Source organism: Pseudophryne corroboree, chromosome 8, assembly GCF_028390025.1.
Source record: "Pseudophryne corroboree isolate aPseCor3 chromosome 8, aPseCor3.hap2, whole genome shotgun sequence".
Lineage (NCBI taxonomy): Eukaryota > Metazoa > Chordata > Amphibia > Anura > Myobatrachidae > Pseudophryne > Pseudophryne corroboree.
Genome location: NC_086451.1, coordinates 410,268,276 through 410,295,394, shown reverse-complemented (window position 1 = coordinate 410,295,394; position 27,119 = coordinate 410,268,276). Strand labels below are relative to the sequence as shown.

The 27,119-nt window shown below is 46.0% G+C and overlaps 1 long non-coding RNA gene across 1 annotated transcript in view; it reads left to right on the top strand.

The window, feature by feature from the left end:
- Positions 1–488: 488 nt before the first annotated feature.
- Positions 489–27,119, top strand: part of LOC134947873 (uncharacterized) — a 32,968-nt gene continuing 6,337 nt past the window's right edge. The window contains exon 1 of the long non-coding RNA XR_010182829.1: positions 489–853. This is a non-coding gene — a long non-coding RNA (uncharacterized LOC134947873). The remainder of the gene's footprint in view (positions 854–27,119) is intronic.

The window sequence follows — 27,119 nt, the reverse complement described above, 5'->3', positions numbered from 1 at the left end:
GGGCATGTTATACATTTGGGGTGGGGTGGTGGAGGGGGAGACCAAAGCATATTTTTCCACGTGGGCCCAACACTTACAAAATCGGCCACTGGCTGCAATGCAAGGGGTGCAAATACATTTATTATTTTTACATGCAGGGGAGATACCGGCTGGTTTTGCATGTAGATCACAAATACTGGGCAGCTTTATTTTACACTTCAATTTAGATTTGAGTTTGGACACGCTCAGTAGTGGGATTCAGCCGGTTCGCACCCATGGACCGTGAAGAGCACCCATGGAACCCGCCGCTGCCCCGGCAGTAGATTGAGACGCGCTGGGGGCTGCGGAAGTGCTTCTGTACCATAGCAATGTAAAAAAAAAGTAAACCAAAAATGGCCGCGGCCAAGGAGGAGACAAATGCTAGAGGTCACATTTGACCTCTAGCGACTGTCTCCTCGGCGGCGGGCATTTTAAGAGGGTGTTTTTTTTACACTGCTGTGACTGCTATGGTACAGAAGCGCTTCCGCAGCCCCCAGCGCGTCTCAATCTACTGCGGGGGCTGCGGGGGCTAGCAGTAACCACTGAAGTTCACACCCACCCTTCTTAACTTTACTGGGGCAGCGGACAGAAAATACCTGGCAACACGTAGGAAACCCCTGACAACGCACAGGAGACCCCTAGCAACGCACAGGAGACCCCTAGCAACATGCATGAAACCCCTGGCAACGCACAGGAGACCCCTAGCAACGCGCATGAAACCCCTGGCAACACACAGGAGACCCCTAGCAACATGCATGAAACCCCTGGCAACGCACAGGAGACCCCTAGCAACGCGCATGAAACCCCTGGCAACGCACAGGAGACCCCAGGCAATGTAAGTGGCATTATTGTGTGTGGGCATAAAATGGTGTCAGGACCATAACTGTGTGTATCATAATATGTAATTGGCATTACAGTGTGTGGCATAACGCATAATGGGTGTTATTTGAGTATTAAATGCATGAATTATTAAACTACCTTTCGGTATACTTAAAATGGTCATTAGGACATATAACCTGTTGTTAATTTATTTGAATCCCACCACTGGACACGCTCCTCCCAAAAACACTTGTCCCAGATGCAGCAACAGTATATCCGATATTTACCACTGTTTTTGGGAAAGTCCAGTAGTGCAGGGCCACAAGTAAAGAGGGAGGCTGAGTGTGAATGATGTTCCTGTCATCTTGCAGTGGGCATTATTATGTTTTTTTCCCACCAGTTGAGAGGATCTCACTATGGGATGTAGACAATTATTAGCCATCAGTGTAGCAGCCATGCAGAGTCAGATTCATAACAGTCCTTTTGTGTTTCCTGTCTCCCTCTTATCTCCTTTTCTTCTTGTCACCACTGGCGTTTCTATAATGGGTGCAGTGTGTGCGGTGCACACGGGCCCCTGGCTCCAGAGGGGGCCCACACCGTACACACTGCACCCATTTTTCCTATACTTACCTTTCCGGCGTCCATTGGTGACCATGTGGGCCCCGTCCTCTCCCGTAGCCGGCCGCCGCTGCTAGCGCACTGAGCACTAGAGACTCTGGCACAGTGCCAGTGTCTACAGCGCAGACGCAGGACTCCAAAAAAATGACGTGGCGACCATTTTTCGGAGTACTGTGCAGCATGCGCTGTAGACACTGGCACTGTACCAGAGTCTCACTGCTCATAGCGCTAACAGCGGTGGCGGCCGGCTACGGGAGAGAGGGGTGCCCACATACGGAGTCTGCACACGGGTCCCCTCCTCTCTAGAGACGCCCCTGCTTGTCACCCTTTCTTTTCTATTCTATTACTATCTGTGCTCATCCTGGGTAGAGTGCTGTGCTTTGTCATGCCTGTTTTTTACATTACTGTTGATACTACTCTCAAATGCTTATATCTGTGTTCTGATTGTACTTCTAAAATCCTGAAAAAAAGAATGTATAAATGTATTAAAAAAAGAAATTCATAACAGTCTGCGCTTGACTACCTGGTATTAGATGTGGCTTTTAGTGATTCTTCCCCCTCCCCCCGTCCTCTTCCATTATCCTTCCCCCAGGGTAATTGGCAGAATTCTTATATTTCTATTACACCCTTTTTATTAGCAGTATATGGACAGTATTTCTTACTTTCTTTTGTTTACTATGGGGGTTATTTAGAGTTGTTAGCAAACCAAAAAAGTTAGCAGTTGGGAAAAAACATTTTGCACTGCAGGTGTAACATATGCAGACAGGGCTGGATTAACAATGGGGCGGATGGAACTGCAGCTCCAGGCCCCCCATTAAAAATAGGCCAAAAGGGTCTCCTGCAGTACAGCCAGCCAGTGATGACAGGATTAGTACCTTTCTCCTGTTATCACTCATCAACAGCATACACCTCCGTCCTGGGAAAAGCTCCACCTACACCCTCCGCTCTGCCTGCATTGCAGTGTTTACACCCGCCCCCATGTTACCTGAAGGCAGCTCAGACCACAGGCTGTGCTAAGCTCCACCCAAACTGCAATAAGCTCCACCCCCTGGGTGTTCTGTAGCTGTGCTCCCTCTACTCTCCCATGCCATCTGATCCAAGGCTGTCTCCAGACCATGATGAATTTGAATCACTGCTCCACTTCTTCCAGCCCACACTGAGCCTGGAGCCACCCCCTTCACCCTGGGAAGCCTGCAGATCCGCCCACAGGTCCAATTAGCTCCGCCCCCTGGGCAGTCAGTTGCTTTCTCCAGTCTCCGTCATGAAAATTCAGCTGCTGCTGTCACTCAGTCATGTCCTTCCAGAGATTTTAATATGCAGCCAGAGTGCAGAGGCGAATTAAGGTCCAGGGGGGGCTGGGGCACTTACACATGGGGGCTTGAAAGGATTCCTCCTTATTTCCTTAACCCTCGATGTGATAGCCTCTTAGACGTCCGTGAGTGTAAACCTTTTATGCTACGAGTAACATGCACAACACAAGCAGTAAAGATTCACACTGTTTATTGTTGGTTTAACAAAAGTATATAAAAGAAAGGATTTAGGGCGTGTATATCCAAAGTCAATAACTAATTGGACAGAACACAAAGGGGGCTAACATAACATGATTGGCTAGGAACTGCCGCAGTGGAAGGATATGCATATATGGGCAAGTTGGTACTCAAATAGGAAAGTTATTCACACGGTATAAAAAAGATAACAGACAAGGACAGTAGCAAGAAATGTGCTGGAACATTAAGTTCTATAACACAAGCAATTCTATGACATTGAAGCAGAGACGAGCTTTAACCCTTTCAATCCCCTCTTAGAATCATTATTGTTATACTATATGATTCTTGCAAAGCTTACGTCTTTCTGCGCGCCAGTGGCGCAATTTTTAGCCTGAGCGGGAGTTGCAGTAATTGTTGGGCATTTTAAGAAGGGTTAATCGTTGGGTTAATGATGTTCCGTGTTAATCCTTTTTATCTAAGGCTTCAGCGGGCTTATAGCCCCATGGGGTACCTGTGTTCCAGGCAGCCGCGGACCATGAGCTGCAATCATTTCCCCAGTTATGGCCTGTAACGCAAATATAAGGTACCTCGGGGCTTAGGTTGTCTGTGGTGTCAGCGCGGATCTGGTAGTCAACAGACTTTTGGACAGCAGCTAGTTGGGGGAATTGGAAATAATCTAGTATGTAGGTTGCAGTGTATGTGGTGGAAGAGTTATACCATAGTGTCAGTTTCCCTTATTCTGAGTTATATCAACCTCAGTCATTGAGAGGGGAAAATGGGCCAGTAGGGCTATCAAGATAGTCCCCAGGGTAAAGATAGGGGGCATTTTCTTCATCCTCCTCTGGTCTTCTGTCTTCGCTAGGTGGGAGGTCAGGGCTGTCCGCCCCTGTTCGTACCTCACTGGAATCACCTATTTCCTCCTCTAGGTCTGGTCTAGGAATTTTCTTTACTCGGGAAGCATGGATCCAGGTGGGACTCTCTTCTGTCAGGACTGCGGTTCGGGTTACAGCAACGACTTCAGTCTCTGGACCATAGGTGAAGTCTCCCGGAGTCTTGTTCTTTGGGAGTACTTTTACCACGACTCTGTCTCCAACTTTGAAAGGATGTGTTGGTTCCTGTGGGTTCAAAGGATTTTTACAAACAACATCATGTTCAATCTCATCAAGTTTGGTTATGAGGGCCCTGACATACTCTTCCCTTATAAGTTCTAGATCTCCTTCCTGTATTATCAACGGTTTCTTAGCCCAGGGTGTGGGGAAGGGTCTACCCATTAGTATTTCAAAGGGTGAGTATCCTAGAGTTTTCTGTGGGGTCATTCTGATTTCTGCTAGGATAATGGGAAGGACCTGCTTCCATTTGTGGAAGGTACCTCCTGTGGCCTTCCTTAGTTTGTCTTTGAGGGTCCTATTCATTCTTCCTACGACCCCTGAACTCTGCAGGTGGTACGGGATGTGAAACTTCCACTCCACCTGCAGAGCTTTTACTAAGGCCTGTGTGATTTTGGCTGTAAAGGCTGAGCCTTTATCACTATTTATTTGCAGGGGGCACCCCCATCTAGGGATGATTTTCTGTGTTAGGATTCTTGCTACTGTCTTGGCATCCTCTGACTTAGTTAGGAATACTTCTGGCCAGCGAGAGAACATATCTACAATGACCAGGGCATATTCTTGTTTACCTGTACCAGGGATATGGGTAAAATCAATTTGTAAGTGTGTAAAAGGGGTGGTGGGGTATTCAAGATGCTGGTGTTTCGCTTTATTGGGGTTGTTAGGGTTATTCCTGAGGCAAGTGATGCATCTGCTAACATACTGGTCCACAAGTGATTTGGCATTAGTAACATAAAAATCATTGGTTAGTAGGAGGAGTGTTGTGGCTTCACCACGGTGACCAACACCACGGCAATGGGCAACGAGCAAAGGGGCACCGGACCGGGGCACACAGGGTTTCCCCTCTTTGCAGATTAATCCTGATTTAGGATTTTTTCTGCAGAATTGGGTAAGTCCAGTCGGAGAGATCAGTATTAGTCGCAGCAGCTTGAAGTTGAGTGAGCAGATGGACGTTGTCAAGGGAGGGACATGCTCTAGTGAGTGCAATGAGTTCTGCAGCTTGCGCGGACTGATAAGGTATTGGTAGGGCTTCCAACACAGTGTCAGGGAGGGTGACAATGGCATAGCCAGCCTGGTATGTATTGTCATTGGGCCTACTACAGGAGCCGTCAACAAAAACTATGTCTGCGCCTGGTATGGGAACGGGAGACATGTCAAGTCTGGGAGAAGTTTCAGCTTCAATGGAAGCAGCACAGTCATGTAGGTCGGGTGGTTCATCCTCGGGACCTTTCAAGCCTAAAAGGGCATTGAGAATGGGTGCAGGGCCAGAAGAACTAGCAGTGTACTTAATGGTAAGGGTAGGGTTACTCAAAAGGAGTACTTCATATCCACTAAGGCGTTGTGCTGACATGTGCTGTGTGTGTAAGCCTTTAAGTATTGCCAGGACATCATGTGTGGTGTGGAGTACTGTGGTGTGGCCTAAAGTGAGGGTAGTGGCCATTTCTGCAACCATTGCACAGGCTGCCAAAGCCCTGAGGCAGGCAGGCATACCTTGCACAGACACTGGCATGACTTTGGAAAAAAAATGCCACGGGGCGCAACTTCCCTCCATGAAACTGTGTGAGCACCCCCGCCATGGTTTTACAATTGTCCCTTGCATATAGATGGAAAGGTAGTACATAATTGGGGAGGCCAAGTGCCGGACTTTTCATCAACATACATTTTAAACTTTCATATGCAGTTAACATTTCTTGTGACCATTGTACAGTTTTAGGTTTGTCCTTCAGTGTGGCTTGTCTCAAAATGTTATCATAATAAGAGCAATCAGAAATCCACTGTCTGCAGTAATTTACCATACCCAGGAAGGACAGTAGTTCCTTCTGGGTAGTTGGGGTGACCAGGCCCAATACAGACTGTATGCGTTGTGGACTGATTTTCCTCTCTCCCTGAGTGAGCACAAAACCTAAGTAATCAACATGCTTTTTACACCATTGCATTTTTGTTTTGGACACCTTGTGTCCACATTCACAAAGCCAGTTTAGTAATGAAACACCATCCTCTCGGCAGGCCTCCTCAGTTTGACTACAGAGCAGCAGATCATCTGCATACTGTAGCAGGACTGAACCATGGTGAGGTTGCCAGGGCCCCAATGTGGCCTGGAGACAACAGGTGCGTCAATAATCTGCACCAGGTAAGTTGTTTACCCTCAAAAGAAAAGGCAAAAAGTAATTGTGTCTGTGAATCTACAGGTATGCTGAAAAAGGCATTCTTCAAATCAATTACAGAGAAGAACGCAGCATCTGCAGGGATTGCAGAAATGAGTGAGTTTACATCTGGAACAATTGGTGCAATTGGGACAATTAACTGATTGATAGCTCTGAGATCCTGTACAAATCTTATACTGCCATCAGCTTTGGCAACAGGGTTCACAGGAGTACAGTATGGTGATACAATATGTCTGAGAATACCCTGTTGTAAGAATTGCTGTATGAGACCTTCTATCTTTACTGGTGAGAGGGGATACTGCTTTTGATAAACAGGTTGTGAGTCGGGTTTGAGATTGGCCTTATATGGTGTGCATGAGATTAGGCCAGTGTCATATGGACCTTCCGACCAAAGAGCGGGGTTTACTTGAGCTAAGTCAGGCATTGGTGGGTATCCCATTGACTCCCATTGAAGGAGCAGTCTTTTCCAAATCACCATCATATAGTTCAGAACACAAAACACTGGTTGTTGCACCGCTGTCCACAAAAAAGGGAACTTTACTTCCATTTATAATAAGTGGCAGCAGAGGTGAATCTTTCCCTGACTGCGGGGTTGGTTCTGTCTGTCAAAGCGTCTGGAGTTCTGATAGTTATGAGTGAGTGCAGGTTTCTTTACATCAAAACACCCTGCAGCCTCTTTCTCATACAGATGTTTTTTTTTAAAATCTATCGTACTATCAGAAGTCCAGGAAGAGACGCTTTGCTTAACAGAAACTATGACAGAAGGTAGAAGGTTGTTAATGAAGGTGGAAATGAGTAAGCTTTCTGAGTTAAGCAAAGGTAAGCCAGCGTCATCTGTCCAGCAGTCCTTAAACCTTTTCCAAAACTCAGTAACAGACTATGAAGGTTTCTGTTTACAAGCTACAGCGACAGGCAAAGAAGCACAGGCAAAGGAGCACGGGTTTTAAAGACTTCCTTCATATGTGTATAGCTGCGTCCTTTGCAAGCTTTGCGCAAATAAGATATACAGCCATCGGGGGTAATGGTGGGCTTGGGACAGTGTTTTACTATTATCTAGACTCTGGGTTACTGGTGCGTTAGGGATAGAGCTAGTGGACGCATTTTCTAGCAGTGGAGTTGGAGGCGATCCCATCTGGTGTGAAAGGGTTACTGCTGCTAAGAGATCTGTGTCTTTAAGCGCAGGATATATTGGAATGTAAGGGGGAGGCGAGAGGGATTTCAAAGATTTACAGTTTCTCACTTCTTCGCTTCTGTGCTGTTGGGAACTGATATTTTTAATCCTCCATATAGAAAGGGTAATTACTGCCTTCCCATGGGAATGGGTCCTGTCCTGCTTTCTCTGTCTACCCTGCTAAATTATCCACCCAGGGATCAATCAAATAATAATCAGAGGTAGAACTACGGGCCACGTATTCTTTACATGTCTCGGAGGGGGGTATACAGTTTTCTTACTCTGACCAGAGCCCATAGTAAAAACACAATTTCCAACAACTTTCTATGCATGCATCAGCTAACCAGTTAATTAGTTATTGACAATATCACAATATCATCTGCATAGTACTTTAACAAAAGAATTGATAGTAATAATCTGTACGTTTACTCACCACTCGTACAGGGACTTGGAAATGCAGCGTATTGTGATAGGAAGCAAGAAAGTTATAAGGGTATTCAACAGACGTGCACTTACCACCCGTCAAGCTGAATACATGAAACTTATACTCTAATATCTGTTATGGCCATAACATAATAGACAATCAAATCGAGGTAAAATCTACGTTATGTATAGACTCCCAGGTCTATTTTAAGTATCCCAGATACTAACGTCTTTGGAGAATTGCGCTTGGACCCCCGGTCCCTTCTCAGACGTATCTTTAAGTCCCAGACATTAAAGATGTTTGGTCACGTGTTCCTAGAACACTGACACGGATTCAGCTTCAGTGTATGACCGCAATCCCGTATGGCAAAGACAGACAATAAATTCTCTATCTTACCATCCGGGGACGATCAACTGAATCGCGGACGGAGCCCCCACTTGAAAGGATTCCTCCTTATTTCCTTAACCCTCGATGTGATAGCCTCTTAGACGTCCGTGAGTGTAAACCTTTTATGCTACGAGTAACATGCACAACACAAGCAGTAAAGATTCACACTGTTTATTGTTGGTTTAACAAAAGTATATAAAAGAAAGGATTTAGGGCGTGTATATCCAAAGTCAATAACTAATTGGACAGAACACAAAGGGGGCTAACATAACATGATTGGCTAGGAACTGCCGCAGTGGAAGGATATGCATATATGGGCAAGTTGGTACTCAAATAGGAAAGTTATTCACACGGTATAAAAAAGATAACAGACAAGGACAGTAGCAAGAAATGTGCTGGAACATTAAGTTCTATAACACAAGCAATTCTATGACATTGAAGCAGAGACGAGCTTTAACCCTTTCAGGGCTCCTATTGATTTACACTTGGGGGCCCCTATTGCTTAAAGTGTGTTCGTGTGTGTGTGTGTGTGTGTGTGTGTGTGTGTGTGTATATATATATATATATATACTGTGTGTGTATATATATGTATATACACACACACACACACACACACACACACACACACTTAGCACTTGCACACACCGCAGTTTGCCTGGAGGTGGAACTTGGAACTAGCAGTCCCCACAATGTCTATTTTAACGGGCCTGCCACCAGCAAACCAGGAAGTGGAGAGCCACAAGCCACTCGGCATCTCCTTGCACTTCTGATGCCCACTGGGACCCATGAAGCTGGGGAACTAAGGAGCAATCAGCCCGACAGCAAGTACTCTAATCAAATAGAAGGACATCAGCCGCACTTATAGGAGATAGTGACAGCAGTTACTACTCCACTGGGAGCAAGCAGCACTGGAGTTCGACCGTTTGCTCCAGACAGCGCTGCTTGTAGAACGCTCTCCTGTATTGAGCAGCATTTACAACTCTGCCCTCCAATTAACCATCTCCTGCTGTTCCCATCACTACTGTCCCCCTCATACCCTCCTGTCCCCTGCACTACTGCCCCCACCCCTACTCCTGCTGTTCCCATCACTACTGCCCCCCTCATACCCTCCTGTCCCCTGCACTACTGCCCCCACCCCTACTCCTGCTGTTCCCATCACTACTGCCCCCCTCATACCCTCCTGTCCCCTGCACTACTGCCCCCCCCCATCTCCTGCTGTTCCCATCACTACTGCCCCCACATGCTATGTGTTTCTTCATACTGTGCCTTCCTCCTACATCCATCTCTGTCTGTGTCTCTCTCTCTCTATCTCTCTCTCTCTACCAATTCACCATTGTTGTGTAGCACAATGTGTATAAAGTAGTGATGAGCGGATTCGGTTCCTCGGAAACCGAACCCTCCCGAACTTCACCCATTTTACACGGGTCCGAGGCATATTCGGATTCTCCCGTATGGCTCGGTTAATCCGAGCGCGCCCGAACGTCATCATCCCGCTGTCGGATTCTCGCGAGATTCGGATTCTATATAAGCAGCCACGCATCGCCGCCATTTTCACTTGTGCATTGGAAATGTTAGGGAGAGGACGTGGCTGGCGTCCTCTCCGTTTATTAATAATATTATTTGCGCTGCTTATTGCTTAATTTTGGGGACTGGGGAGCAGCTGTATTATATAGGAGGAGTACAGTGCAGAGTTTTGCTGACCAGTGACCACCAGTATACGTTGTCTGCCTGAAAAACACTCCATATCTGTGCTCAGTGTGCTGCATATATCTGTGCTCACACTGCTTAATTGTGGGGACTGGGGAGCAGCTGTATTATATAGGAGGAGTACAGTGCAGAGTTTTGCTGACCAGTGACCACCAGTATACGTGGTCTGCCTGAAAAACACTCCATATCTGTGCTCAGTGTGCTGCATATATCTGTGCTCACACTGCTTTATTGTGGGGACTGGGGCTGTATTATATAGGAGGAGTACAGTGCAGAGTTTTGCTGACAGTAACCACCAGTATACGTTGTCTGCCTGAAAAACACTCCATATCTGTGCTCAGTGTGCTGCATATATCTGTGCTCACACTGCTTTATTCTGGGGACTGGGGACCACCAGTATACGTTGTCTGCCTGAAAAACACTCCATATCTGTGCTCAGTGTGCTGCATATATCTGTGCTCACACTGCTTTATTGTGGGGAATGGGGACCACCAGTATATTATATAGGAGGAGTACAGTGCAGAGTTTTGCTGACCAGTGACCACCAGTATATATAGCAGTACGGTACGAAAGGCCACTGCTCTACCTACCTCTGTGTCGTCAAGTATACTATCCATCTAGATTCTATACCTGTGGTGCATTTTAGTTTTGCAGTTTGCTGACAGTGACCACCAGTATATATAGCAGTACGGTACGGAAGGCCACTGCTCTACCTACCTCTGTGTCGTCAAGTATACTATTCATCTAGATTCTATACCTGTGGTGCATTTTAGTTTTGCAGTTTGCTGACAGTGACCACCAGTATATATATGGGAGAGAGAGCGCTCACTGAGGGAGAATGGGATGAGTGCTGCTAGACCTGGAGGTGTCCTACCTCCTCGACAAATGTAGAAAAGAGAATGGACAGCGCACTTGGGGATAGGGATGCCAGGAGGGGGACAGGGATGAAAGTGGAGGAGAGAAGGGGGGGGGAGGTGATGCAGTTTTCTGCTCCTGCGTGAATTTACACTATTGCCCAGATGTAAATAGTCTACCATCACACTACAGATCCCCCTCTCAGGCCGGAGAGGGAGAGTGCTTGAATTTGAACACTTCGTCCGCTCACGTGACCCAGCACGTGACGCGGGTAACCAGGAAGCAGACGGGACCCGCGAACAGGAGCAACAGAGCAGCGCCTGCTATCGAACCGGGGACCGGAGCTGCAGACAGACGCCACGGAGGCAGTGCAGGACGCGGGACGGGACTGTGGAAACCGGCGGCAGGCACATCCACCTGCCCCCGGCGGTAAGTGACACCTACACAGCCACACACCCGCCACCTACAGCCGAGTGACACAGGAAGAGTCTGACAGGCGGGACGCCGCAACTGTCACACTCATCCCACATCAGACTACACGGAGAACATTCAGAGATACATAGGCAGACCACACCTATGGTAAAGGTGACCCTTACCAGGGCACACCTGACATTGAACCCAGCGGGGTTTACTCTGAACAGGGTATACCATTGGGAGGGTATACACATAAAGGGTAGTCTGCTATGACACACCTGATAGTGGCATTTTAGACAATTTGACTATTTACATCTGGGCAATAGTGCACCGCTCAGGAGGTTACAGTCATTAAGGGCCTCCTATATGACAAACCTGAAGAGGGTTGTACACAAATCCTAACAATAAACAAATACATTCTCACTGCGTCTCACTCATTATTACAAATACAGGACCTACATCCATCATTTAAATTCACGCAGGAGCAGAAAACTGCATCACCTTCCCCCCCCTTCTCTCCTCCACTTCCATCCCTGTCCCCCTCCTGGCATCCCTATCCCCAAGTGCGCTGTCCATTCTCTTTTCTACACCAGTATATATAGCAGTACGGTACGGAAGGCCACTGCTCTACCTACCTCTGTGTCGTCAAGTATACTATCCATCCATACCTGTGGTGCATTTCAGTTGTGCGCAGTATATATAGTAGTAGGCCATTGCTATTGATACTGGCATATAATTCCACACATTAAAAAATGGAGAACAAAAATGTGGAGGGTAAAATAGGGAAAGATCAAGATCCACTTCCACCTCGTGCTGAAGCTGCTGCCACTAGTCATGGCCGAGACGATGAAATGCCATCAACGTCATCTGCCAAGGCCGATGCCCAATGTCATAGTAGAGAGCATGTAAAATAAAAAAATAAAAAAGTTCAGTAAAATGACCCAAAAGTCAAAATTAAAAGCGTCTGAGGAGAAGCAACAAAAGAGATTTGGAGTGTCAGGCAGTGCGCAATTAAGGCTGCTAATCACACAGTATACCACCAGAGGCTTTTCCCACCTCTAATACAGAATACAATAAAAACTTAGTAGAAGAACAAAGGCCACTGACCCCCTTTAGACCTAAATCTGTATTCTATCCCTCACACATTAAGGGAAATTTTCTGGAAACCTTTTTACACTGGTACACGATGATTTGAAAGAAATTGATACCAGTAGAGTAAAGTCTAATCTCACCTACAAAGAGAGACAGGCACTCAAAAATTTAAAAGAGCTCCCAGATTTGACTATCAAGCCCGCCGATAAGGGCGGGGGGGTAGTCGTTATGGATAAGGTGAAATATGAGGCTGAAGTTTTACGTCAGCTCGATGATAAGACTACTTACCACAAACTTAGGTCAGATCCCACGATAAACATCATGGAAAAATTAAGGGGGCTAGTGGAGAAATTTGCAGCTCGAGAAGTTATAAGCGAGAAAGAACAGAAGTTCCTTATCAACCCTGATCCAGTAATCCCGGTGCTATATGTGCTCCCCAAGGTCCATAAAGATCTTAATAATCCACCGGGGAGACCGATAGTATCCGGGATAGACTCGATAACGGCGGGGTATAAGAGTTCATTGATTATTACCTCCAGCCTCTGGTATCGTATAATAAATCCCATTTTAAAGATACTACTGATGCCTTGAAGGTGCTGGAAAGCATCACTTGGCAAGAGGATTTTATTATGGTGACGGCCGATGTACGGTCTTTATACACCATTATAGACCATCAAGAGGGAATTAAAGCTGTAAAAAGTTTTTTGCAGAAAAGCGACCTGGATAAGGGTCTCCAAGAATTTATTCTGGAGGGAGTAGCATTCATACTGCAGAATAATTATTTTGCATTTGGAGACGATTTCTATCTACAGAAGATCGGGACCGCGATGGGTACCAGGTTCGCCCCGAGCTATGCCAATATGTTCATGGGTAGGTGGGAGTCAGAGCATATTTGGAATGACCATCAGTTCGGGGCGGACCTGGTATCGTGGTCCCGATACATAGATGACGTCCTCTTTCTGTGGAAGGGAGATGATCATTCTTTACAAGAATTTTTCACGTATTTAAATGATAATTCTCTGAACATTGAATTCAGCTTTACCAGCAGCAGAGAATTTATCAACTTCCTGGATATTACCATATATATAGAAGAGGGCGCCATACAAACTAAAACATATACTAAGCCCACTGATTCCTTGAGTTACATCGAAGCTACAAGTTGCCATCACCCTAATTGGCTCCAGACTATTCCAGCGGGGCAACTAAAGAGGGTGAAAAGGAATTGCACAAAGAAGGATGTTTATCAGGAACAGGCTATAAAAATGCAGAACCAATTTATTGCATGTGGCTATAAAGAAACTGCAGTAAAAAGAGCAGTGGTAGATGTAGATAGGATTGACAGGAAGCAACTTCTTGAGAGAAAAAGAGGGGTGGACCAGGGTGGTAAACAGGAGAATTTCGATTGGGCCTTTGTGACCACCTTTTGTGGCCAATATAAATCCATTGAAAAGATTATTACCAAGCATTGGGGAGTCTTACAAAAAGACCCCATTCTCGGACAATGCCTCCCAGCTAGACCGAAATGCATATACAGGAAGGCCCCGAATTTAAAAAACAATCTAGTACAGAGTGCATTTCCCCCAACTATACCTGTGGGGATAAGATCCAGAGGGTTTTACCGGTGTATGAACTGTATAGCATGTAGGGGCATAAAAATGGAGAACCAGAGTAAAACAGAGGAGGTCACAATAAATGGGAAAAAGTCTGTTATCAAAGACTTTATAACATGTAATACAAAATTTTTTATCTATGTGGTAGAGTGTGACTGTGGCCTGTTTTACGTTGGAAGGACCTCGAGAGCCCTTAAAGTGCGTCTGGGAGAGCATTTAAGGAATATAAAGAAAGGTCTTGAGACACATGCTCTCTCAGACCATTTTAAAAAACACCATGGGTGCTCCACGGCCGCTATCAGACGGTTTGTGGGCATCCGATGGGTAAAAGGCCACTGGAGGAGGCGGGATTTGATGAATCAATTGGCTAAGGCAGAGATGAAAGCCATTTATGAATTGGGGACCCTTCAACCAAAGGGCCTCAATTTGGATTTTGAGGTGAAATGGTTCTTGTAGATGTTTTTAGTTCTGTCATATTAATCTAGATGTGATTTATGTATTTATTCTAAATGAACCTTTGTTTATCCCCGGTTTATTAGGAATATTGTGAGAAATATGATCTATCCAATCGGAAAGGATTATAAAACATCCATCTATGATGCAACTTCCCGCTTTAAATATAATCCTTCTTTTGAAATATTAATGTACCATCAACCTGATGAGAAGTGTAACAACAAACAGTGTCTTGCCATATGCGCTGGGAACACAGAGGCTATGAGGATGATGGACTGTGTACGATTACCAATATGGGAAACCCGTTCTGTCTATGTAAACGCTAATCATAACTACGGCTGCACCTCTGGGAGGATCACGTGAGCGGAGACCCCGAGAGGAGGAGTGCGGGACGTTGCCTGATGCGTCACGATGTGGCTGCTGACAGCTCGAACGATCACGTGATCGGAGCGTCTAGGGGGAAGGAGCGAATGACGTGTTGTATCATCACGTGATCGCAAATGCAGCGGAAGCGAGAGAGTGCTACACTCGAGACGGGCAGTGTGATTGGGGTTGCCAGGAAACTCCTATGGTAGTTAGAGGCGGTCCTAGCGCACATGTCCATGGACTAATAGATAAATTATGTATAAGGATCAGCTGCGCTGGGACCAATAGGAATGAGGTAGCAGGGATTTAAGGAGAGGAACAGCACTTGTAAGACATCCACATCTGAGCTGACCTTGAGAAAGACCCGAGGAGGGTCGTAACGCGTAGGTGCTCTTTGGACTGACTACCTGAATGGGAGCGACGAGTGTGAACCGAGCCGGTGTGTGAAGGAGTCCTGGGGCTGGGGAATCCCTTGCTGCAGCCTGGTGATTTACTCCGTGTCATTCATGCTTTTAGAACTGACGTGAGCCAGTTCTCACTTCTAGCCGGTAATCAGTCATTTCTACCATTGTTGCCCAGGGTGTCAGCCCTACTAGTGAATGTCTGCACCACTATTGTGTGGTTTATGTATTTTAAGATTTGTTTTATTGTTTGTGTGATGTATTAAATTTTTAAACAGTATCACACTATTGGTTGCTCATTATCTCTCTTTCCGGTAAAACCACCTTTGACCGATATTGAGAGTATACTACGTCTGAAGGATGGTATGGACCTGAGAGCCGGACGTGATTAAAGCTCTACTGACGTAGAGTGAGGCGCTGGTCGAGCGGTATTCCACGTATCTCCTTTTTATTGTAGTCTGAGGAGAAGCGTAAACTTGCCAATATGCCATTTACGACACGGAGTGGCAAGGAACGGCTGAGGCCCTGGCCTATGTTCATGGCTAGTGGTTCAGCTTCACATGAGGATGGAAGCACTCATCCTCTCGCTAGAAAACTGCAGTGCCACTCCTAGATGGGCCAGGTGTTTGTGTCGGCCACTTGTGTCGCTTAGCAAAGTCACACAGCGACCTTGGTGCGCCTCTTTTTTTCTTTGCATCATGTGCTGTTTGGGGACAATTTTTTTGAAGTGCCATCCTGTCTGACACTGCAGTGCCACTCCTAGATGGGCCAGGTGTTTGTGTCGGCCACTTGTGTCGCTTAGCTTAGTCACACAGCGACCTTGGTGCGCCTCTTTTTTTCTTTGCATCATGTGCTGTTTGGGGACTATTTTTTTGAAGTGCCATCCTGTCTGACACTGCAGTGCCACTCCTAGATGGGCCAGGTGTTTGTGTTGGCCACTTGGGTCTTTGTGTCGGCCACTTGGGTCGCTTAGCTTAGTCACACAGCTACCTCATTGCGCCTCTTTTTTTCTTTGCATCATGTGCTGTTTGGGGACTATTTTTTTGAAGTGCCATCCTGTCTGACACTGCAGTGCCACTCCTAGATGGGCCAGGTGTTTGTGTCGGCCACTTGTGTCGCTTAGCTTAGTCACACAGCGACCTTGGTGCGCCTCTTTTTTTCTTTGCATCATGTGCTGTTTGGGGACTATTTTTTTGAAGTGCCATCCTGTCTGACACTGCAGTGCCACTCCTAGATGGGCCAGGTGTTTGTGTCGGCCACTTGGGTCTGTGTGTCGGCCACTTGGGTCGCTTAGCTTAGTCACACAGCTACCTCATTGTGCCTCTTTTTTTCTTTGCATCATGTGCTGTTTGGGGACTATTTTTTTGAAGTGCCATCCTGCCTGACACTGCAGTGCCACTCCTAGATGGGCCAGGTGTTTGTGTCGGTCACTTGGGTCACTTAGCTTAGTCACACAGCAACCTTGGTGCGCCTCTTTTTTTCTTTGCATCATGTGCTGTTTGGGGAGTATTTTTTTGAAGGGCCATCCTGTCTGACAGTGCCACTCCTAGATGGGCCAGGTGTTTGTGTCGGCCACTTGTGTCGCTTAGCTTAGCCATCCAGCGACCTCGGTGCAAATTTTAGGACTAAAAATAATATTGTGAGGTGTGAGGTGTTCAGAATAGACTGAAAATGAGTGGAGGTTTTGCCAAAACGTGTCCGAATCCAAAACACGGCCGCGGAACCGAATCCAAAACCAAAACACAAAACCCGAAAAATTTCCGGTGCACATCACTAGTATAAAGGGTACTATTATGTGGTGTAATGTGTATAAAGTTGCACTACTGTGTTGTGAAATTTTAATTGGGGTACTATTGTGTGACCACACCCCTTTTTTAGGTCCACGCCTTTGGCACTCACTATCCCTAGTCATGTGAGGAGCACCAAAATGTCTAGTTATGGCTCTGTGGAATGGTATCGGGATCCCGGCAGTTGGGATGCATGCCGTTAGAAAACCAACAGTGGCATCCCAACGCCTAAAACACACACACCCTCCCCACAACCTAACCCTCCATCCCCACAACCTAATCCTCCATCCCCACAACCTAACCCTCCATCCCCACAACCTAACCCTCCCTCCCCACAACCTAATCCTCCATCCCCACAACCTAATCCTCCATCCCCACAACCTAACCCTCCCTCCCCACAACCTAACCCTTCCTTCCCCACAACTTAACCCTCCATCCCCACAACCTAACCCTCCCTCCCCACAACCTAATCCTCCCTCCCCACAACCTAATCCTCCATCCCCACAACCTAACCCTTCCTTCCCCACAACCTAACCCTCCATCCACACAACCTAATCCTCCATCCCCACAACTTAACCCTCCATCCCCACAACCTAACCCTCCATCCCCACAACCTAATCCTCCATCCCCACAACCTAATCCTCCATCCACAAAAATTAACCCTCCATCCCCACAACCTAACCCTCCCTCCCCACAACCTAATCCTCCATCCCCACAACCTAACCCTTCCTTCCCCACAACCTAAAGGCCCGTACACACTGGTCGATGTATCGGCCGTTCTCTTGAACGGCTGATACATCGCGGGACCGTCGGCCAGTGTGTACGGGCGATACGTCTGTGAACTCCGTCGTTCACAGACGTATCGCGTCGGCCGCGCAGCACAGCCGACAGCCAATATATCTAACGATATATTGGCCCGTCGCTGTGTGTGTACGGGGCGGTCGTCCGACCGCCCGTACACATGCTGCGGCGGCCGGCGGTGATTGACAGGTGAACTGGGCGGGCGCGAGCGCCCGCCCGCCCAGTTCATGACGTCAGTCCCCCGACGGATCGGGCTGTGTGTATGCACAGCACACTGCCCGATCCGTACATAGATATATCTGCAGATCAATTGATCTGCAGATATATCTAATAGTGTGTACCCACCTTAACCCTTCCTTCCCCACAACCTAACCCTCCATCCCCACAACCTAACCCTCCCTCCCCACAACCTAATCCTCCATCCCCACAACCTAACCCTTCCTTCCCCACAACCTAACCCTCCATCCACACAACCTAACCCTCCATCCCCACAACCTAATCCTCCATCCCCACAACCTAACCCACCCTCCCCACAACCTAACCCTTCCTTCCTGATAAAGCTAAATATTTATCGTATATAATACCCTTTATGAGGTCTAAGAACACTGTACGCTATTTACGTATGAAGTACCGTAAGGGTACGCTAGTTGCGTAACAATCGCTTTGCCGTGATCGAGACGCTCAAGCGTCACGTTCACTCATGGCCAAGAGATCACAGGCAGGCACGTTATTGGCTGTTAACTAAAGTAATGATTCGCTATAACGTAGCGAACGCTCGGGACCACGAGGAGATCACCAGCGGAGCTGACGCTCACTATATTAAACCTTTGTATCTAAACCATAAACAGTGTATTGTGCAGTAAAACCTTAGTGTAATATTAGAGAGTAAATGCAACACAGTATAACCTTATTACCTTAAAAGCTGTTTGAGCGTCACCGACGCTCTGAGAATACTTAATACTATAAGAAACACACAGATACCGTGCTCAGGGTCCAACGCCTAAAATATATATTATGAATGCTATACTTGCAAAAGAGTTAAACACAATACAAGTCATACACTACAATATAACATAGACTACCTAACCAGATAACTACACAGGAAATACAATACAATACAATTTAAGGGAAAATGAGTGAGAAAGAGAAGGAGAGAGAGAAATTGAGAGAGATTGGCCCACAATAACAAGAAGATCAATATAGCTGCGGAGAAACACTTACGCACAAAGGGGAAACGATCGCATGCGCCTCGATATCCAGCTCCCGATTTTCAGCAATGAGAACCGTTGAAGAGAGTGAACTGGATATGGTCGGCCTGCCTATTTATGCCCCACACACAATACAATTCAATGGTCCCTACAATCTCATTGTTCATTGGACACAGGAATTCGGCTTCGCATTATAACAAAAGGTCATAGGTTGATTCATACAGGTGGGCTGTGACTATTTCCAACTGCTCAGGTGGGAGGGAAACTGGGTTTCCCGCCGCATGGGTAATAAAGTGCAAATAAAGTAAATGTTCATAAACTTCTTATGTCCATAATTATTCGCACGAGCGATTGATCTGCTTCAAACCAACACCGGAATATTTCTAATTAAATATTCTTCCGATGGATACTAAACACCACTGTATTACTCCTGTCTGACCCTTCGTATCAAACAAAGAGGGATTTCTCTGTTCATGAACATTCTATATTAACCAAACTTTCAGAATCTATCAAAGGGACCATGATCTACAAAATACATTATTAGTGAAAATATGTAATGATTGAGTCGCACGCTACGATCGCATAAACTCTACCGTAAATACGCATACCATGCGCCTGCGGGTGCCCGCGACTGTGAGTATGCGCACGTACGGGAGAGCGTACGCATGCGCAGCACGGACCAGTATGAGGTGCAAATATGGCAGTGTGTGTAGAGATATTTTCTGACTTTGACAGTCCACCCTTTGGCAGTCAATAATAACTGCCACCTTCTAAAACATTTCAAAAGGAGAAAAATATATGTCAGGGGTTAATTCATTTCCATGGTTGGGTAAGGGAGGAGTGAGGAGTAGGTGGGAAGAGGGTATGACCTAGTGAGATAGCAGAAGCATGTGTGTATGAGTCCATGTTTGGGGGGTCATGTATCATCGTGCCGTACGTGTTGTAAATCAAGCTTCGAGGTATTGCGAAGTATACATTTGAATTCCTTCTTATCCCGTGGTACGGGTCTGTGGATGGGCTGTCAAACTTTACCGAGCTCTTTTCGGTTTTGGTTGTAACAAAATGGGGAAGCACATTTTAGTTGATGATACATGAATAGGGGAGGTATGTGGTTGCTGATATCTGTGCCTGTATTTCCTATCGACTATGTGTGTTATTACCTGAGGGTTGTAGAGATGAAGATAAAGAACACTTATGGAAAATGCAGTGGTATTCTATGTCAGGTTAATGTACATCTGTCGGTTGAAGTTTTGTTCGGTATCAGTTGAAAGTCGTCTTCTTTGCGCTGTTTTGCCCATTAGGTGCGAGCAAAAAGCTTTGTCAATGCCAATAGATTTACAAAAATGTTGGGCTAGCGTGAGTTTAAGAATTCTAGGGAAACTGGGGATCCATGGCAAAGTTCATCAAATGTCCGTATCTAAAGTGGTCAAAACTTCTTCTTTGGTCAATCCGTTGTCTGTATAGTGTCTTGTCAACTTCCTCGTCCAAGGGGGTCTTTTTATCTTGGAGAAAAACAGAAAAACAGGTGAAAGAAACGGACCGTAGAAATCGCATTTTCATCACATCATTGTTTCTACATTTGGGTCATAAATCAAGTCCAGGTTAATTACAGTTTCCTCACTCCTTAAACTCATTACCCTAGTACGATGATTGCACTTCATTAAAGCCTGACCGCATCTAAATATCAATCCAATCGATATGACAACACCTAAGATACATAGGAGAAACTTCCCAACATCCATTATGACTCCTTGAGCCCAGTCTCCTAAAGCAGAAAACCAATTTCGCGGGTTCAACCATGACACCCAACCAGTCAGCTCATTACCTACAGCAGCAAGAGTGAGATTGTGTCTCCTGCGAAATTCCCACTTCAATTGGAGAATATCGTCCATCTTCTGGTCTATGACCTCGACCGGGTCCTCGGTGCTATTCGTAATATATGTGCAACATTTCACGCCGTATTGTGTTGCCAGTGTGACACAATATCCGCCTGTCACTGCTGTGAGGTAATTGAGAACCATTCTATGCTGCACCAGTTCTGTTTTATAAGCTTGAAGTTCCCTTCCAGTATATCTAAACGTGTCATCATACATTTCAGTGATATTATCTAACAAATTTGCGAGCGCCGATATGTATTTATAATTCAGCACTCCTCTAGCGGTGCGGGTGAAATCTAACGCGATTAAGAATTGAATCCCGGTGGATTCACTTATCAGATCAGAGGCCGGATGCTCTGTCTTCTCTATCAGGTGCCTTTTAACAACGTGCTCGTAATGGGTGTGAGTATAAGGAGCTTGGGCACCACGGTGTATGTCTTTCATTTTGTCATGTGATACAGTCATTACTTCAGGCAGTACTTTTCCAATATAACACAATCCTTCAGAGTTTGGGGCAAGCCACTTGTACGCCTTTCTCCCGCATATGAAATATGCATCATCGGGGAGAACATATGGGACGGAGTAGGACATAACCATATTACACACCTTCCATGTGAAATCTCCTAACCCTAATTCTTCCATCTGCTTAGTACACGTATCAGGTTGTACGATATGTGCACAGTATCCTGGTGATACCTCTCCAACTTTAGTAATCCTATTTCCTAAGGTATACCTATACCGGAAAGATTTTCCTCTACTGGCTATGTGGCGTACAAGCTCTGTATCTGTAGGCATTCTATCTGCTCTATGCGAAAAGGTCATGGTGTGGTTACTCCATGACACTTCCCAATTTCCCGGTTTTCGGGGATTGGAGATGTTGAAACATAATAGGGACCTAATCCACATGGTATTGGTGGAGCTTCAAACTAGGAGGGCTGGAGATATTAAACCTCCGGTCCACCGGTCTCCCACCATTTAACTCAAGTACCTCCTCTATCGTTAAAGGAAATGGTACTAGCCCTGATTTGCTATGACCCTGAGGTACTTGAGAGCATACCCAACAATCTGTTTTGTTTAACACATTACCCACTAAGGAGTGATAGTCACTCAATGGATGCCGGTCCATATGGATATTAAAACTGGATTGGCATTTCTTAATGCACCCATCCTCAATGACATTGTTACAGAGCCTACAGATACAGTTTTCTTCAGCTAACAATCCTTCACACTTCCTTCTATGGTCAATGCTATCGGATCGTTTTCTGATACTCGCCTTTGCTTGTTGATTATGTTGTTCTCGGAAAACTACGCCTCCATCTTTATCATCAGAACCCATTCCAGAACCTCTCTCAACCTCCATGGTACTCTCGCCGGAACAGACTGCTCTGGTCAACATCATGGTCAACAGGAAAATCCGGATCACAGTCTCTTGGGGCAAGTCCATCTTATAGGAGGAGACGAAGAAAAATGAGAGGGGGAAAAAAAATAATTGAGGGAGATGGGATGGGAAATTGGAGAAAAACAATAAAAGGGAACAGGGGATCGACAACTGCTTTTGGTCTTGTGATTTTCAATGCTCAGGTGCCGCCTCAGTCCTCCTGGAACAGACACTCTAGTGATACAACCTCTACCGTCTGTTCCTTATCACAGGACTTCTCTGGATCAACGACCTTTTTACAGTGGGATGAATGAACCCAAGTCTCTCTCTCAGCAACCTTCAATGCTGTAGTGCTAGTCATTAAGACCTGGTATGGTCCTTCCCATCTGTCAATAAGGCAACCTGAGCGTAGAAAATTCCGTATCATTACATAATCCCCAGGTTCAATGTCATGACAATTACTATCTGGTAAATCAGGAATCACTAACTTCAGATTATCATTTTGATTCCTTAACTGTTTACTCATGTTAATCAGGTATTTTACAGTCACTTCATTGTTACACTTCAAATCATCCTGAGGGTTAATCATAACATGCGGTTGTCGACCAAACAAGATTTCAAAGGGAGACAGATTAAGAGGGGACCTGGGAGTGGTTCTGATGCTGTACAGTACAATGGGTAAAGCTTCTGGCCATGTCAATCCTGTCTCTGCCATCACTTTACTCAGTTTATTTTTAATAGTGCTGTTCACTCTTTCCACTTTCGCACTCGCCTGTGGACGGTATGGAGTATGCAGCTTGCTATCAATTCCCATCAATTTACACATTCCTTGAAAGACATCACCTGTAAAATGGGTACCCCTATCACTTTCGATAATTCTAGGGATACCATATCTACATACAAATTCCTGCACAATTTTCTTAGCAGTAAACATAGCGGTATTTGTGGCCGCCGGAAATGCTTCGACCCAATTTGAGAAAACATCTATACAAACAAGTACATATTTCAAATTTCGACAAGGGGGTAATTGAATGAAGTCAATCTGTATTACCTGGAAAGGGCCGCCGGCAGGTGGGATATGGGATGGTTCTGTAGGTATTGCCTTTCCAATATTCTTTCTCAAACAGGTAAGGCACGACATGGCTCTTTTACTCGCATGAGAGGAGAATCCTGGGGCGCACCAATATGCTCTTACCAACTTGCACATCCCTTCCTTGCCTAGATGAGTCAGCCCGTGAGCTGCTTCAGCCAAACATGGAAGATATGCTCTGGGGGCCACTGGTTTACCATGTCCATCCGTCCAGAGTCCTGAGGACTCCTGGCCATATCCCTTTGCCTTCCAGACTGCCTTTTCCTGTGTGGAACACAAATTTTGCATCTCACACAACTTCTGTGTGTTGATGGTATTAAATACCATCAGTTGTGTGGTGTCTGTCTGTCTGGGGGTAGCGGCTGCTAACTTAGCTGCTTCGTCTGCTCGGCTGTTACCAAGCGATACTGGGTCTTGGCTATATGTATGTGCTTTACATTTGATAACAGCCACTCTGTCGGGTTCCTGTATCGCTGTTAGAAGCCTTTTTATGTGAGCTGCATGCGCTACCGGTGTACCAGCTGCCGTCATGAAATTTCTGAGGCGCCATAGGGCTCCGAAATCATGGACTACCCCGAATGCGTATCTAGAATCGGTGTAGATATTGGCTGATTTGCCCTTAGCCAATTCACATGCTCTGGTTAGGGCGACCAGTTCAGCAACCTGGGCTGAGTGAGGTGGGCCTAGCGGTTCCGCTTCTATGGTGCCTTGGTCATCTACGACTGCGTATCCAGTACACAAGTCTCCCGAGTCTGACTGTCTATGACAACTACCGTCCGTGTAGAACGTAAGTTCTGCATCTTCCAGTGGGTTGTCACTGATGTCAGGCCTTGCGGTAAAATTTTGGGTCAAATATTCTATACAATCATGAGTATCTTCCTTTGTATTAAATCCTCCTTCCCCAGTACTCTCATCCTCCACCCTTTGGGTCTGTCCAGACACACTTGGGAGATATGTTGCAGGATTTAATGCACTGCATCTCCTTATGGTGATGTTTACGGGGGCCATTAGTGCCAATTCCCATCTTGTAAACCGTGCTGATGAGACGTGCCTGATTTGGGCAGAATTTAACAAGGCTGACACTGCATGCGGTGTATGAATTGTGAGGTTGTGACCTAGCACGACGTCTTCGCTTTTCGTTACTAGCAATGCTATCGCAGCAACGCTTCGCAAGCATGTGGGGAGGGATCGCGCTACCGTATCTAGCTGAGCGCTGTAATATGCTACTGGCCTGCTGGCATCACCGTGCTTTTGGGTTAGTACGCCTGCCGCGCAACCAGCACTTTCTGTTCCGTATAGTTCAAAGGGTTTCCCATAGTCCGGCATACCTAATGCTGGTGCCTGCGTTAGGCACTGTTTAAGTCTCTCAAATGCTGCCTCAGACTCGTCTGTATGCGAAATCCGATCAGGTTTGTTTGAGGAGACCATTTCCTGCAAGGGTAACGCTAACATGGAAAACCCTGGGATCCAATTACGGCAATACCCACACATTCCTAAAAATGTTCTGATCTGTTGCTGGGTTTGTGGCAGAGTCATGTCTCTAATTGCTTGAATTCTATCAGCGGTCAGGTGTCTCTGTCCTTGTGTTAAACAGTGTCCCAAATATTTTACCTTAGTTTGGCATAATTGCAACTTGTCTTTGGAAACCTTGTGTCCTGTGTCTGAAAGATGAAACAGGAGCTGTTTCGTATCCTTCAGGGATGCCTCCAATGAATCAGAACACAGTAGTAGATCATCCACGTACTGTATTAATACTGATCCACTCACTGGTTGGAAAGACTGTAAGCAATCATGCAAAGCCTGAGAAAATATACTTGGGCTATCTATGAATCCTTGTGGTAATCGAGTCCATGTGTATTGGACTCCTCTGTATGTAAATGCGAACAAATATTGACTGTCAGGGTGCAGAGGTACCGAAAAGAAAGCGGAGCAGAGGTCAATAACAGTGAAAAATTTCGCAGTGGGAGGGATTTGCATTAGGATGACAGCTGGATTTGGCACTACGGGGAACTGACTCTCAACTATTTTGTTAATCCCCCTTAGATCCTGCACTAGCCGGTAACCCCTCCCCCCACTCTTTTTCACAGGGAAGATGGGACTATTAGCAGTGCTGGACGTTCTTACCAGAATGCCCTGTTGTAGCAAGCGCTCTATTACTGGGTAAACTCCTAACTCCACCTCTGGCTTCAGAGGGTACTGTGGGATTTTTGGAGCTATCCTACCATCTTTTACTTGTACAACTACCGGAGCTACGTTTGCCATTAATCCAGTGTCCTGTCCATCTTTAGTCCAAAGTGACTCTGGTATCTGAGATGTCATTTCTTCTACTTGGGAGGGAGTCCTATTTGTCATAGTGGTATGTGACATTAATTTTGACGGGGAGTCTAACATGTCTCGTACTTCCTGAGCGTGATTCTCAGGTATGTCCAAGAATACACCTTCAGGAGTACAATAAATGACGCACCCCATTTTACACAGTAAGTCTCTTCCCAGGAGATTGGTCGGTGCCGATGCAGCCAGCAAAAAGGAATGCTTGGTATGTAAAGGCCCTATTGTAATCTCTGCTGGTTTGCTAACAGGGTAATGCTGGACTACTCCTGTTACTCCCACGGCTGGAATTGTCCTACCAGTGGTCCTCATGCCCACTGTCGAATTTATCACTGATTTGGCCGCCCCTGTGTCTACAAGAAAGTTTAATGATTTACCAGCTACATTGATTGCAATTTCTGGTTCACTTCCAAGACTTGCAATCAATTTTACTGGCTGCAGATTACAGGTATGGCCACACCCCTATTGGGTATGGTGACCTCCCTGAATCCCGCTGGCAGCAACTACTTGTGATGGAGTTAGCTGGGAACTACCAGAGGTTTGCCAATCTCTGTTTGGGGGGTATCTTTTTGTTTCCCCTGCATGTGGCTCATAACTCCGTTTCTGCGGACCTTGCTCCCAATGTCGTGTGTCGTGTCGTTGTCTAGGGGGTTGGTATGAGTTTCGTACATTCTTTACTCTACAATCTCGTGCCATGTGTCCCTGTTTATGACAAGAATAACAAGTAACCACACTTGACTTACCCACAGGGCTTGGTGATACAAACAAAGGCTGCCTTGTGGTCAGGGCCTGTATACTTACGGCCATTAACTTATCACTTTGTTGTTCCCTGTGTCTGGTGATGTTCCTATCGTGATCAATAGCAGCCTCTCTCAAAGTAGCCACAGACAGACCTCGCCAACATGGTTGTGTGGTCTGTACCCTAGTCTTCAATGACTCTTTTAAACCATCCATCAGTACCGATACTGCTACTTCTCGATGGTTTATGTTTGTTTTGATGTCCTCTATGCCTGTGTATTTTGCCATTTCTGATAATGCTCTGTGAAAATACTCTGCAGCTGTCTCTGACTCCTTCTGTTTAATGGAGAATATCTTGTTCCATCTGACTACCGCTGGGAAATATTCTTTTAACTGTAAGTTTATTCTTTTTACATTGTCTTTGTTGTACACATCCGTAAGAGGTACATCCTGATCTAATCCGCAATCAGCTAAAAATTGAGTTGCGTCAACATTGGAGGGTAAACATGCTCTCAGCAATATCTGCCAGTCTTTATTGTTGGGCTCTACAGTGTTACCTAAGTCTCTGATGTATTTTTGACTGGCAACTAAATCTTTTCTAGGGTCAGGGAATTCAGACACGATGGTCCTTAATTCCATTCTGGAAAATGGGCTATACATGGCAATGTTCCTCACAGGGGTGACCCCTGTTGTGTCAGTTTTCCCATTTGGAACAGCTATTACCCTAACAGGATTAACTCTAACAACATCACTCTGTGTGGGTTCTACAGCCTGTGGTGAAATGGCTTCAGCATAGTGTATGGTGCCGTACTTACCTGT